Source organism: Melozone crissalis, unplaced genomic scaffold, assembly GCF_028551555.1.
Source record: "Melozone crissalis strain CALT ecotype California unplaced genomic scaffold, PUWL_Pcris_2 ptg000004l_1, whole genome shotgun sequence".
In the NCBI taxonomy this organism is placed as follows: Eukaryota; Metazoa; Chordata; class Aves; order Passeriformes; family Passerellidae; genus Melozone; species Melozone crissalis.
In genome coordinates this window covers 45,491,757-45,505,509 of record NW_026535782.1, presented here as the reverse complement: position 1 = coordinate 45,505,509, position 13,753 = coordinate 45,491,757, and positions in this window count along the sequence as shown.

Sequence of the window (13,753 nt, the reverse complement as noted above, 5' to 3'; positions counted from 1 at the left end):
GGTGGAAGAAAAGATTGCACAAAGTTTGGGAGTTAAACTGAGTTCTTTGAGTTGCTAAAGCATTTTAAACTTCCTCATTTACTTATTCACTGGAGGAAGACACAAGACACTTACCTACAATAAAGGCATTTATAATACATGTCAGACTGCCCAGGGAGAGTCCTTCACTTTTCTCTTTGTAATTCAAAACAGCATTTGCATCCTTGCTGGAAATGGAGTCCTCCTCAACTTTCCCTCACTCTGGGGAAAGGAAGTGCTGAAGGATGGAGCAGTTAAGCATACATGACCCAAGCATCTCCTGTGCAGGGGCATTTCACAGGAGAAAGGCATCTGTTCTGCTGAAGCAGCTGTTCTCCAGAGTTGATATTTAAAGCTGCAGGTTGTCTGTCACTATTTTGCGATCTTATTTTTCCTGTGAAGGAGCTAACACCATCCTATAACCTAGATAACAAAGATCTATGTGGTGTTCACCATATATTAAGTGCTATGCAAAGATGTTTGCAAAATTCTTCATATGCATATTAATTTTATTACAGTAACAAAATCCTTTTAGAGCAAGTTTGATTTGTTCTTGTTTGCGTGTGAATTCACCACACCTTCCCAGTGCTGAGAGTTATCTATTTAAATCCTCCTTTGTCCTGCATTATCAGATTTGATTGGCCCTATTAGTCATCTCTGCAACTAAAGTTATTATAGTTTCATAAAGTTATTATCCTTTCATGACACTGTGCATTTTTTTAAGCTTGGATGTAACATCTGGTTCAATGGCTGATGCAATTTACCATTCAGTTTTTCAGAATGGCTTAATAACAAACAGCTTGAAAAAGCAATCCACTTTTGTTGGCGCTCATTTGTGCTGATGTATTTATATCAATATTCCTCTTTGCAGTCTCAGGAGAAAATATAATAAAGGAATTCATGCTTCTTGTTTTCAACTTCTGATAATTTGGAATATGCTAATCAACTCTCCTTTTTCTTTCTGAACAAATCACTTACATTTTGCATCCTAATATGATAGTTTGAACCATACATTTACTTTTGACTTAATTGTTATTTCACTGTCATATCTAGCCTCCTTTATGGTTTCATTTTTGGAGTTTTTTTCAGTTTAAATAACCAAGATCCAATTCACATATCCTTTAAATATGAAAGTTATTTTTAAAAAAGTAATATAGTCAATGAAGATAAAAAGATCCCATGGAAAGGTACTTGAATGAGAGTCTAGACTTGGTTTACCATCTTCTATTGACCACTTGGGAAGCTTTTAGCTGGCCACCCCATCACTTTGTGCTTGTTTCTTATTCCACTCTGAAGAGAAACTGAGGCACAGTTGTGGTTCCTTTCCTTTTAAGTGAACACAAACCTTTCCTTTTAAGGGAACACAAACCTTTTTTTGTCATTTTATAATGCAAATGAGCAAAATGTGATAGTCCAGTGTCAAAATACTCACTTTTCGCTATCGGGAAAAACAGCAGAGAGCCAATTATTTTGAACATATCACTGTACATGTGTGATTAACAGGATCAACACAAGCATTCCTGGAAAAATATTTTTCACATCAGTAACTCACAAGTCTCTCAATTTTTAATCAGATGGACAGTCACAAACTTCCTCGCAATAAATTCCATCTGGTGTTGCTTGGCCTGAGTCTCCCCATGCACCTCAGAAAAGCTGTAGCATGAAATGAACAATGAGCTGAGAAACAGACTGAAAGTGCAGGTGAGCCCAGGGGAGCTTGGGCACCAGGGCTGCCTGCCTGGCAGCTCACAAAATAAAGATGCTCCTCATCAGCAGCACTGCAGAGAAGAGCACCTGAGAGCAGCTCTATGATAAATGTGGGGATTTAGGTTACCTCCCCCACCCTTCCTTCCCAGACTTAAGCATTGTCTCTCTGCTTTGGCTCAGTTCTTTGCTCTGAACCGAAGGAAGCATTTTTACAATAGAATAATCAGTTAGTAGCAGCCACAAAAAGTCCTTAGAAACCACTGTTTGCCACCTGTCATGGCTGGCTCTTTTCAGGAGGGCGTGAGGGCTGGGCTGGAGTTATGGGGAACCTCCTGAACTTCACACAGGTTTGTGCCCTGCAGCTTTCCCCTCCAAACATGATGTTCTGCCAAAGGCAGCATGAGGTTGAGGCCATCCTGCCCCCACATCCTCTTCTGAGCCTGCAGGTTGGGGGCTGACTTCCAGGTCACTGCTCTTTCTAGTTTTGGGAAGCCTCTGTAGGCTGAGCAAGTCCCTCTTGCCCAAATCCCAGCTGGTGACCTGTAAGTGAGAGGTGCTGCGGGGGGGAGGTGGGGAGCTGTCTACTGTCGCTCTGGAAATGGGATCTCCCCCAACCAGATTAAGCTCCACAATCTGGGAAAACATAATTTCTGGTTTCTCTTTTGTAACAGCAATCCATGTTGTCAATTTAGATAATAGACCTGAATAGTCAGATTATGCTGTCAAAGGCTTATTTCTGAGAGGCTCTGTTGAACAAACCAGGTGTTGCACCTCCTCTGGTTCTTTCCGTAGCTCTTCTAGCTGATATTTTGCGCTCTGCTAAGACTGCAGATGGCCTGAACCAGACTTGAGCAGCAGAGAGGAGGACTAACATGCCTTGCAGAGTGAAGGATTGCTGCTGACTGGAGCTGAGGTTTCCACACCAAAAGCAAATTTACACAGATGTATCTTTGAACCACATGCTGGGCTTGGTACCAAGCAACAGAAATAGCACCACTGAGTTTTTTCTCTATTTGGTCATTGAATTTAGATACCTTGAACTTCAGGAAAAATTGAGTTTGGATTTTAAACACCTTGGGATCTGAAGCACCCTGGATACTGGGAGATGGTGTCAGAGAAGTGTGCAGCTACAGTGAACTGTGGAACCCGGGCTTGTGGTTTTTAGGGGCTCACCTCCAACCTTTTATGTTGAAGTCAAATTAATTCAGCTGCAGACACTATCTACTCTGTCCTATACAATTTCATAGAGCATTGCACTGTTATAAGGCTCATTTGAGCCTACAGAAATATTTTACCTGTTGGAATGGGTTTTTGCTCCAGTTACTTAAAAGGCACATTGTGGTAATGAGTAGGTGGGATGTATTTAGCTGTAATGAAAATATTACCATTCTTGATCTGAGCAGCTGAAGCAAGAGGAATCAGAGACGCATAAAGCCACCAAATGGGCAAGGAGAGAGGCAGATAAGGGGATAGAAGGAGTGTTTCCTTGATGAAGGTCTAGTGAGTTTATAATTCCAAGAGAGAAGTATCTTTGGAAAGGCAATACATGGATGAAAGGGCATGGACCCCTAAGCAGGATGATTCTATATAGTTGTCACATTGCTTAGTAGACAATCATGACAGAAAGGTTACCTAGAGGATTGGGCAATGGCTGCTGCCCAGTGCTTCTTTTGCTGGAGCATGTAGCTGGGCTTGTTGAGTTGGAATGTTCTAGGACCCTATGAACAAAAGTGGACATTGCCCATTGCCAGGCAACACAAAATATTTCAGATTCCCACGTGTCCCATTTTTATATTTTCCAAAATATATAAATAAATTTTTATATATTCCAAAATAAGAGGTTGTTACACTCAAAGGTTTTACTATAATCTGTGGTATTTAGCAGGGACAATGTCAGATTCACTGCGAATAAACTGTTTCAGAGGTCTACTGTCCACTATATAATTTTAAACGTTTTACCTTTCATCTCACAGCTGGAAAATGTTTCCAGTGAATGCCAGGAGCCAAGGGCATAGTGAAAGGAGAGCACAGCTGGTTCCACTGCAAAACTTGTGAAGCAGAGTGGTACACTAAAAAAGAAAAAAACAAAACCACTGGGTTAAACACTAACTAACAATAACTAATCTCTAAAATTATTTTCATTTCTAAGTGCTTTGGAGTGAAGTATCAATATGAAATGCCTCGGCTGAAAGAGGCACAACTCTCATCAAATGCTGACATGACAAGCCCCACTTCCAGCTTGCTGTGTGCAGTCACTTGTAAGTGCCACAACTCTGTGCAATGGGGCATGCACACAGGGCACGTGGTTGTACATCTGCTTCACAGGGAATGTGCGTGCCTTGGACTTGGGATTCTCAGCACTGCTGTGCCTCTTGTGTAACAGCTGCTTCACTCTGAGCAGAGTCCTCCCCCTCCCCTTTATGTTTGGCTGCTAATTGCGAACATGAAGGCATGACATTCTGATGTCTGCTTTTTCAACTTCCTCAAGTTCACACTTTCAGGCACTCTGCTTCCAAGCCTTCTTTCATGGGTGTTTCCATGTGAGAAGTTTAGACTATTCCACCTAGTAGCTTTCATAAATTTAGTTGCTATGGACATCCATGGTGGGTTTTTTAGCAATTTTTTTTAGAATTATTAGTTCCATACTCATGTTGGAGTGGGCAAGAAGCAGAGAACATACAATGTGCTGAACACTTAGCTGTTTTTGCCTAGAAGAATGCTAGGAGACCTCATGTCTACTGAGGGCTCAGACCACACATATTTACAAAAGACTAATAAAATGTTATCTTGTCAAAGAGCAGATTTTCCTCCAGGGAACTTGTTTTTTTGCTGTGCTCTACTCATCCAGCATAGGGCATTGTCACTTTGCCCATAGAGGGTATTGATATTAGTTCTGATTGTTGCTTTCTTTAGGAGAATTATTTGGCTCCAAAAGGATGCAGTTTTTTGCCCACTTCTGTTTCCCTGCCCATATTAGCAATAAGTGCAGAATAACTGTGGCAAAGCATTGCCTCTGCAGCCCACAGCCTAGCAAGAAAAACATGTTTCTTTTTGTAGCAGCTGGGGAAGGAGACCCCCAGACAAGAAGTTTTGTTCCCAATTCTCCCAACTCTCCTGCCATTCAAAAGTTAGGCCACATCTAGTCTCTGACCTGTTTGTTGCTACCCCCACCCCACCAAGCTGTTGTGAACATTTCCTGTCAGTTAAGGGTCTCTAATTAGTGACATAATAGTTAGGCAATGAATGAACCAAACCTGCATCATAATGAAGGATAAACATTGTTAGTGAGTCACTCTGCAGCAGGGATCCAGCTCGGCTGGAGTGGTTTATCACCAGCAAGCTGCAGCTGGTTATAACTGGGGTGTATCTTTTATATGTTCTGCCTCAAGGGCAAATTGCTTCAAACAGGACTTTGCTGCATGGCTGGAGAAAATAATAATTTGTTTGCAGTTTTCCTTTGAAAGGGATGAGTCTAAAATATCCCTCTCTGACCAAAGCAAAGTAGTACCTTCAAGGTCAATCCCTTTCTTTCAGTGACAATTTTCAAATGAATTGCTGGGTTTGTCCATGCAGGGCACTCACTGAAGGGAGTGTGTCTGTGCCCTGGGCTGCAGGCAGCTGCATGCCCACAGAGGGAGCAGGGAGCAGTGACAGGCACTCCCATGTGAAACACCACAGCCCATTTTGCCATTACTTGTGGAAGGCACAATGTGTATTAACACCTCTCTGATTGCTGGATAAAGCTTTTCCTTTTTTAAAGGGTGAGACTCAAACCAGTAACACTGCACACAATTGACTTAGGGTTAGTGGTTTACCTCAAAAAATAGAGGAAATAATTTAGCTCTTTAACCAGAAGATTACCACAGCCATAGTGGTTTTGCAGCAGCATGGATTTGGTGGATATTGAGTAGAGATGGAGAAAAGGGCAAGTCCTGTGGCAGAACTCATGGGCAGCAATATTTGCTGTGTTGTGGGGGGCCAACATCCACAACCAGAGCATCCCAGTAGCAACTGCAAGGAAATCAGCATCTTACCCACCTACATGTTTTTTCACCAGATTTATTTATAGCCTGAAGCTGCCTGTCATCCAAAATTCCTACCATCCAAGATGCAATTTGGATGAGATCAGTCAGGTTTGGTGCTCTGAGGATTGCCCTGGACACCCTCTCAGAAGGTGGAGGGGCTACAAGACACAGCAGGTAGAAAGCAAAAACTCTGCCCTTTTTCCCACCTTGGGAGCGTCACTTGGGCGATAAGCAGATGCCTACCAGTCCGGGCAGACCACCACAACACTGCAGATTTAAAGAATGTTAGAGCCTGCAAGTTAGGGAGAAATGGGACTCACCACAGATATCTTTGTCTCAGTGAGTCTGATTTAGTTTACCTCTCCTCTAGTTAGCAGAGAGACAGTTTTCTCTGTGGAGGGATGCAAAGCAGCTAAGTTAGGTGCTCACTCTAAGCCTTCCTGTAAAGAGTGCCTTTTTCCTTCACTAAACTTGAGGAAACTAATTTCACAGGGTTTTCTGGCTCCTATTTACATCCCTAGTATCACCTGAGTTTCAGGTTTTACATGCTTCATGTATCCTCTTGCATGTTCTCCAGGAGCAGGCTGGAATTTCTTGGCATTTGAAAGGTTTTACTGTGCTTTCACTTAGTAAAAAAAGTTGAGTGTTGCCTAAATCAAATGGCCTCCAGACACAAAGGAAATAAACTTCCAGATAAAGCTGTGAGGAAACATGGATTGTGCTCCACATTGGATGTAAATCCACCAATTACAGGGTTTGCAAATAATGTGGAAGTAGATTATGGCACTTTTTATGCCTGATGATAGTGTTTTAGAAAGGCTGTGACAAAGTGCCCTCTCCCTTTATGAGTTCATACAATTTTCACACACATGGCTGGCCCTCTACACAGAGGGTGGAAAGAAGGGACTCATGCAATTGGTAACACAGAGTAAGACACACTAGTGTGCCTATAAACTCCTGAGGTATCTCTCCATTTTCAGGACATACATTTAAGCCTGGTCAGGCCTAGTTACATATTGCAAGGAAATGGCTGGATCATCCCTAGAAACCTTTAAGGGCAAATCTGAAGGAGGAAGTAAACCATTGCAGCAGCCCTGACACACACAAGAGAAAGGATGCAGATACCTGCTGCATGCAGAAGGAAGGTCCATCTCCAGTGTTAGAGAACAGCACCTCTGAAAGAGACTCTTGGGTCTGGCAGAGTGAGGAAAGACAACAGCTGCCATACAAGGAGAGCAGCAAGAGCTCACTGGGGCTTCAGGGGTCCTCAGTCATTGAGGAGGGAGGACACTTTAAGCCCACAGAGTATGCTTACAGTCCAGTTCAGCAGAGACACAGAAAACATATCACATGGCCGTACATGGCTTAAACAGTGCTGAGATTTTGTTAGCCTGACACAGAAAACCTCTGTAGAATAATGAAAAACTGAGACATTTAGTCAAAAGAAAATTACCTCCAAAAGGTAGGCAGGATACATAAGGTATGTTCCCCACAGTACCAGCTCCTGTCACAGTTGGTTCTCATCCAAACTAAAAGTGCTCTAGCATTTTACAGGAGGAGAAAAAAAAGCAATTTCCAGGGAAGTGAGAAGATTCTTTAAGAGTCCCTCTGGAACAAGCATTATCTCAACCATATGTGGTGAAAAGGATCCTAGCTTGTCCACCTCTGCTGTATCATCTACCCTACTCTAAAAATAGCCTTCCATCAATGAAAGAACTCCACTTCTGTTCTCAAGCCGTGTGTTTTTCCTGCCTTGAATCTGTGCAGTGCTGTCACCTCTGTCAGATGTGCAGGCAGAGTGAAACAGCCATCTGTACTGACTGCCAGAGGGAATTAACTCAAACAAAAAATGCTCCCTTGCAGTGAGCAGAACACCTTGCCCTTCTCAGATTTCCATTTTGGTCTTGAGTTAAGCTGGGTAACTTTTCTGCTTACCCATCTTAGCAAGATTTGCAGGTACAAAAATATTTGCTCTGCCAGAGCAGAGAGCAGCCAGTGTTTGCCACAGCCTCAATTCCTTGAAAATGTTTTCTTGTGTCTTCATATTCTCATCTCCTTTGGCTAAACTCCATCACAATAAGCTTTTGTAATGCAAACACCTTAGTGTGACATGAGGATCTGTTCCACAGAGCCAATTTAGACAGAAAGCATGCTTGTAAATGTGTAATTGAACTGCACTGATATGCATGTATCAGGGAACATTAACATCTTCTAAATTCTCAATGGTTTCACATTCATGGTATTTTTCCAGATGGACTGTAGCTGAAACTGTATCTTTAATGTCCTCTAAGGTACACCACTGCAAGCCATAAACTTGCTGAGCTCTACAGGGCACTGGGTGGAAAAGCATTTGCTGAGCCAGATTTCTCCACTAAGTATTTCTCCTGACTGTGGCATATTGAAAAAACATGTAACTGTGAGATCTGATAGTTACAGTGCTTTCAGAAAGAAAGAACAGTGTCACAAGCAAAGGTTAACTTACAGTGATTGATTTACTTAAGTTTTAAGCAGTCACGCTGAACCTTTGGATAAATGTTTATTTAACATTGAAAATGTGTTGTTCATTTTCATGACACAATAAACAAAGTCTCTGTATTTGCTGGGACATAGCAAGGTTAGCTAAGTTCTCTGCCTTCAAAAACAGAGCCCTAGTACTAGAAAAGAATGTGAAAACCTACTTTGCCATTTAGTGGGATAACACTTCATGTTAGTCTCTCGTTTATGGGTTTGGTTGAGAAGATGAGGAAAGGGATTGTTCCAAGCAAGATGAGAGATACAAAAAAGTATTCAGCAGCAAAGTGTAGTACTTTACAGGTCTGGTCTAACACCCATTAATCCCCTTTTTAGTTGAATGTCAACGTAATTCATCAAAGTGTTGATTTTGAAAGCGCAGTTTTGAGCATTATCCATGTCCCTTCTACCTCTGTCTGTCCAATCTCCAAACTGGGTAACCGAGATGTTCCCCTTGATTCCATCAACAGGAGAAGGTGATCAGCACCTTCAAGGATGCAGCAGAAACATCAGAGTGTGATGTCTGAAGGATCAGAGTGTGTCCTGTGCAGTGAAGGCACCTGGGAGCATTGAGCAGCCCCTCAGCATTGACTTGCTGTGGAATGGGAAGTTCTGTGGCACTGGAAAACAGAGACAGTGAATTTAATGCTGCTAGAGTTGCCATTATGCTTCCAGTATCTTCATGGCTTTTTGGTGCTGTTTGTTTGTTTGTCTGTTTTAAGGTGAAGAAAAGTCTTGTCAAGTTAGAATGCCATACAGCTGTCAGGGGACAGGCAATGTCAGTGCTGATGACATCTGTTAGGGTGAATGCTAGAGCATCTACCAGCCCAGAAGAATTTTAGGAACATGACCTAGGGAACTAAAAGACCATTTTCTGGGATAAGTGGGGCCAGGCTCCCTCATGAAGTCAAGCACTCCAGATAGAATCTAGCATGGGCAGATACCATGGGGCAGACTATAAAGTAATCCTTTGACTTCACACTTTCATCATCTCCCTCAGGATGGCTGGAAACTGTCTCTGAAAAAAACGTCATGCTTGGGAAATTAGAAATCTTACTCTCTCCTGGCTGCTAGAAAATTGGAAGGTTATTTGTAGTGCTGAAGGGGAAAGCAGGAGAGTTCTCTTCCCCAGCAGTATGTTCTCCTTCTGTTGTCCATGTTCTTCAGTTTGAGATCACCTGGGAAGGAGGATAGGTGTCAGGACCAGATCTGATTCTTGTCCAGCAAGACAATACCTATTGGAGAATTATGGAACAAGAGGGTTGCACACAAGGCGCCAGAGTTGGCTTGTGATTGCGCTGGATCCAAATGCTTTCCCCTCAAATGCTTTTGTCTCTGCTTATTGGGACCAACCCAAATAGCTGCAGTTGCCTCTTTGGAAAAAGTAAGCCTCTTACATAACTGATTTCAAATCCAGGGTCAGTGGGTAGGCTACTTTCAAAAGATTCATTAAAAAAAATGAAGAAAAATCTTTCCATTTGACAGTACCTTAGGAGGTGTGCACTTCCCTTGGAAGTTATCTTGAGTTCTCCACATCAATAAAAAATGTTGAAAAATCACAGTTCTTGAGAGGATTTTCTGTAACATTCCATTTACAGGTGTTTTTGTTTCTGTTCTTCTATAGAGTCCTCTTCTGAGGGAAAGAGTAGAAAAGTCACCTAAATTAAAATATCTGAAGATATCCAGTAAATCCTTTTTAACTTTATGTAAGACCCATGTTTCCATTTAGGCCATTTTACATTCATTAGAGTCTACATGGGATTTACTCAATGAGTAAGTAGGGAAGAGCACAGATAATCCCTCCAGGCCTTAGTCTGAAGCTCTTACTCAGGCAAAACTCCAGTGATGTCAATGAGTTGTTTCACCATGTATTTCAGAAGTGGGCCCTATCAGATTAAATACAACTTTGAGCAAGATTTTACTCTATGAAATTATAGTAATCTCAGACCCTCGATCTTCTAACTACAATTAAGGTGCAGAACACTGCCAGTTCAAAAGCATAATCATATGAAACTTTATCAGACCTGTATTATACATGGTTTTCTTAGTGTGGTACTAAACTGGCTCCCACATGTTTGTGGTTTTGGCCACACATCATCTTTAATAAGAACGTGACAATTATGGTAAATTTTGGACTAATTCACCATTAATTACAAATATCTCATACTCCACTTTTATAACAACAGCTATGACTCCTTCATTTTTTAATTTAGTCAACTCTATAGGTAATTTGGAGTGGTCTGGAGCATTTTTTTCTTCTAAATGTGCAGCTTGTGGGCTTGGAATTTCAAGAGGAAAGGGAGAAGATTAATTACCCTAATGTGATCTCTTCAATATCAGAGAACTGATTATGACTGGGACATTGAATCCTGTGAGGAAGGAGAGGGATTGGGTAGCGTCAAGCCTGCCTTTTATGAGTGTGTGATCTCTCTAGTAGAGGGAATATTGTCAGCGATTCATAAGTTGTTCTTCAGGTAAAAAAGCAGTAAGGAGGAAGAATAGGTTTCACTGGTCAGTCAGACAGATCATCAGTCTTTCCATAATCCAAGATGTACAGAGGAATCTGGCTGAAAGGTCAGATTCTGTTTGAATCTGACAGAGACTCTGTTTTTATTTCCCTTCTGATTTTTAATAGATACGCATTTTCACACACTTATTTAATCTTTCTACCATATCCCTATCCTTGGTCCAAAGTTCCGGAGGGAAAAAAATAGCTTTTTCAATGTGCAAAAACTCACATTAGAATGGAAGAGGAAAAAAAATTGCAAAGTCCAGGTAGCCTAAAAGTGAATATTTAAAGCAAATTTTGCTGGGCACAAACCTCGATGATCGGATGGATTCTGCAGAAACTATTTTTTTAGCAGTCTGGTCGCACTGGCACATAGGTCCAAAACTGTGTCATCTGAGATATTTTCTGTGTGAAAAATTAAATGCTGATTTTTTTCTTGGAAGTTTGAATTATTTAAATGAAACCCTATCACTCAAAATTCTGGCAATTTGTAGCGAGGCAGGAAACAAAAACCTAGCAAATCAGATAGGAAAATACATTCTTTCTAAATCCCAGCTAAACTCTAGTGTTTACTGGGCTAAAGTCTTGGAAACATTCCTTTAGAAAAGATAAATCTCCGTGGTTTGTGACTTGTCCTCATCTATGTTGTAATATGATGAGAGCATTGTAAGGTAATAAGCAGAGGTATGCTAATACAGAGGTTAAATAATGCCTGACCTTCCCAAGGACTCTTGCACGGGAGCCTTTCTTCCACTGAAAGTGCAGGTTGGGCTGATGGACGAGAGCACTGCTGTGTCTTCCACAGCCCTATTTCGCTACCAAGCCACAGAGAATATTTCATACCTGAGAAGCCTTCAGAAGGTTGCCTGATCCAATACCCCCAGCCAAAGCTGGGCCAGTCTTGAGGATAAGATGACATTTAGGTCAGCACCATCGAGGATGTGAGCTTCAATCAAAGTTGGTGAGGGAGTCCTTGATCTGAAATCCAATCCGGCTGCCGAGAGGGTCTCCTGAAAAGCATTTTAATCAGTGCAAAGGCTCACATTGACTGCCATGGGAGCTAGGTCAGACATCAGTACAGTGAGACTGCCTGCCATAGTCAAATCACAAGATAATACAACTGAGCTTTTGTTGGCAGCATTCAAGGCGCCAGATTGTGTTCTCTCCTGTATTGGTGTCTATCCAAAATAACTCCATTCACATCAATACAGCAATTCTCTACTTGTTCTGTGTAATTAAGAGAAGGATTTTTCCCACTAGGTTGGTGAAATCACTCAGCATTAGGGGTAGGGATAATCTGTTCATGTTCATCACTGTCATCATTAAAAGATTTAGGATCCTCTGCAGGACTGAACTTTTTTTGTGGGCTTCCATGTTGAAGTCATAAAAACATAAATGTTGCTATTAAGGACTTTTGAAAAATTAACCTCACCTGACTCTGCATTTCTACCCAGTTTGGGAATACCAAATTTTCACAGCCTGTCTCAATATTGACTGTGTGGGTCCTGACATCTCCTGGGAGCTGTACTGCAACAAAGATTTGAGCCTGTGCCCAACTCTGACTGATGTAGTAAGTACTGGAGACGTGGCAGAAGAGGTCTGTCCTTCCCATGTCTCCCATTACAAGTTTTATTCCCATGATATCATGTAGTGGATCTTATAAGCCAGAAGAAAAGAATTTACAAGCTTTAAAATCAGAAACTTCTGAGCAAATCCAGAATCACAAGCAGAGCTAACAGCAGAGTATCATAGCTAATGAATCCACTGTGACATCGGTCCCTGAGGAAATTTTTCCATGTGACATTTTTCCCTGAGGAAAAATCTCAGAGGAATAGGGAAGAGAAGAGACCTGGAAATGTCAGAGGAAAATTTGGAGAAGTAAGAAAGAGGCAAAAATTCATTAAAATTTGATGTCAGATTTCTCAAATTCTACTACACGTGCTAGGAGTTAAGCATCATTGCTGCTATGGATGACAAAAGTGCTGAGCATTTTTAGCAGCACAGAATTTCAAAGTAATGCCTCTTTAAAAGGAGTCAATCACCCAAGAGAAGTTGCATGGTGTTGTGGTTTAACTCCAGCCAGCAACCAGGCACCACACAGCCGCTTGCTCGAAAACATAGCCTCACAAAAGCCACTGTGAAGAAAATCAGCTCGACCCCCACTGAAACCAGCACACATAGATACCAATCTTCATTTGCAATACAAGAGAAACTTCTGTTATAATCTACAGACTAGATATTTTTGACTGTGAATTTTTGTCAAAAAGGAAAATATAGGATAGGAAAGGGTGGACAGTATGATGCAAAATGGAAGCACAACTGCAGCTGCAGCAGTGGGAGAGATGCCCAAGAACAGAGCAATCACATCCTCCCTAACTAAGACCCAACTCACCCAGACCTCATCTGAGCTGTCAGAGGTAAGCAAAGCAGGAGTTCCTGGGGTGTGAACAGTGTTAGTGTTAACACAGGGACAAGTAGCTTCATTCATGGTGATTCATGTTTCTCCATGCAGAAATGGACATAACAAGATTGCTCTTGGATCTCATGTTTAAGTTTGTGAATATCCCTTTCCTCCAGATTAGTATGAACATCTCAGTGTAGGGATGCTTATAAACATCAACATACAGAGGATCCTGTAAACAAAATGCACAGGAAAGTTGTGCTCCTTAATATTTCATGAGCACTGTTTAAGCATCAGCTGTAAATCGATGCCAGAAGCCAAGGCTTTGTAAAACTCTTCTCTTTAGGACATATGCATCAGGTGGTTACGTTTCACCTGGGTCACAAGACAGTAAATACCCTACTTAACACAAGTCACAGCCAGGTTCTCAAGTTTTGAGGTGATTTTTTATCTTGTTATTTGTTTTGCATCAGGGCCAAATTCTTGTTCAAATCTCATTGCATTTCTTAAAATGTTCCTAGGACATTATGTGTTGGTATAATCCTATGATTGCTTGGACCACTCCTTAAAACATGAAAAATG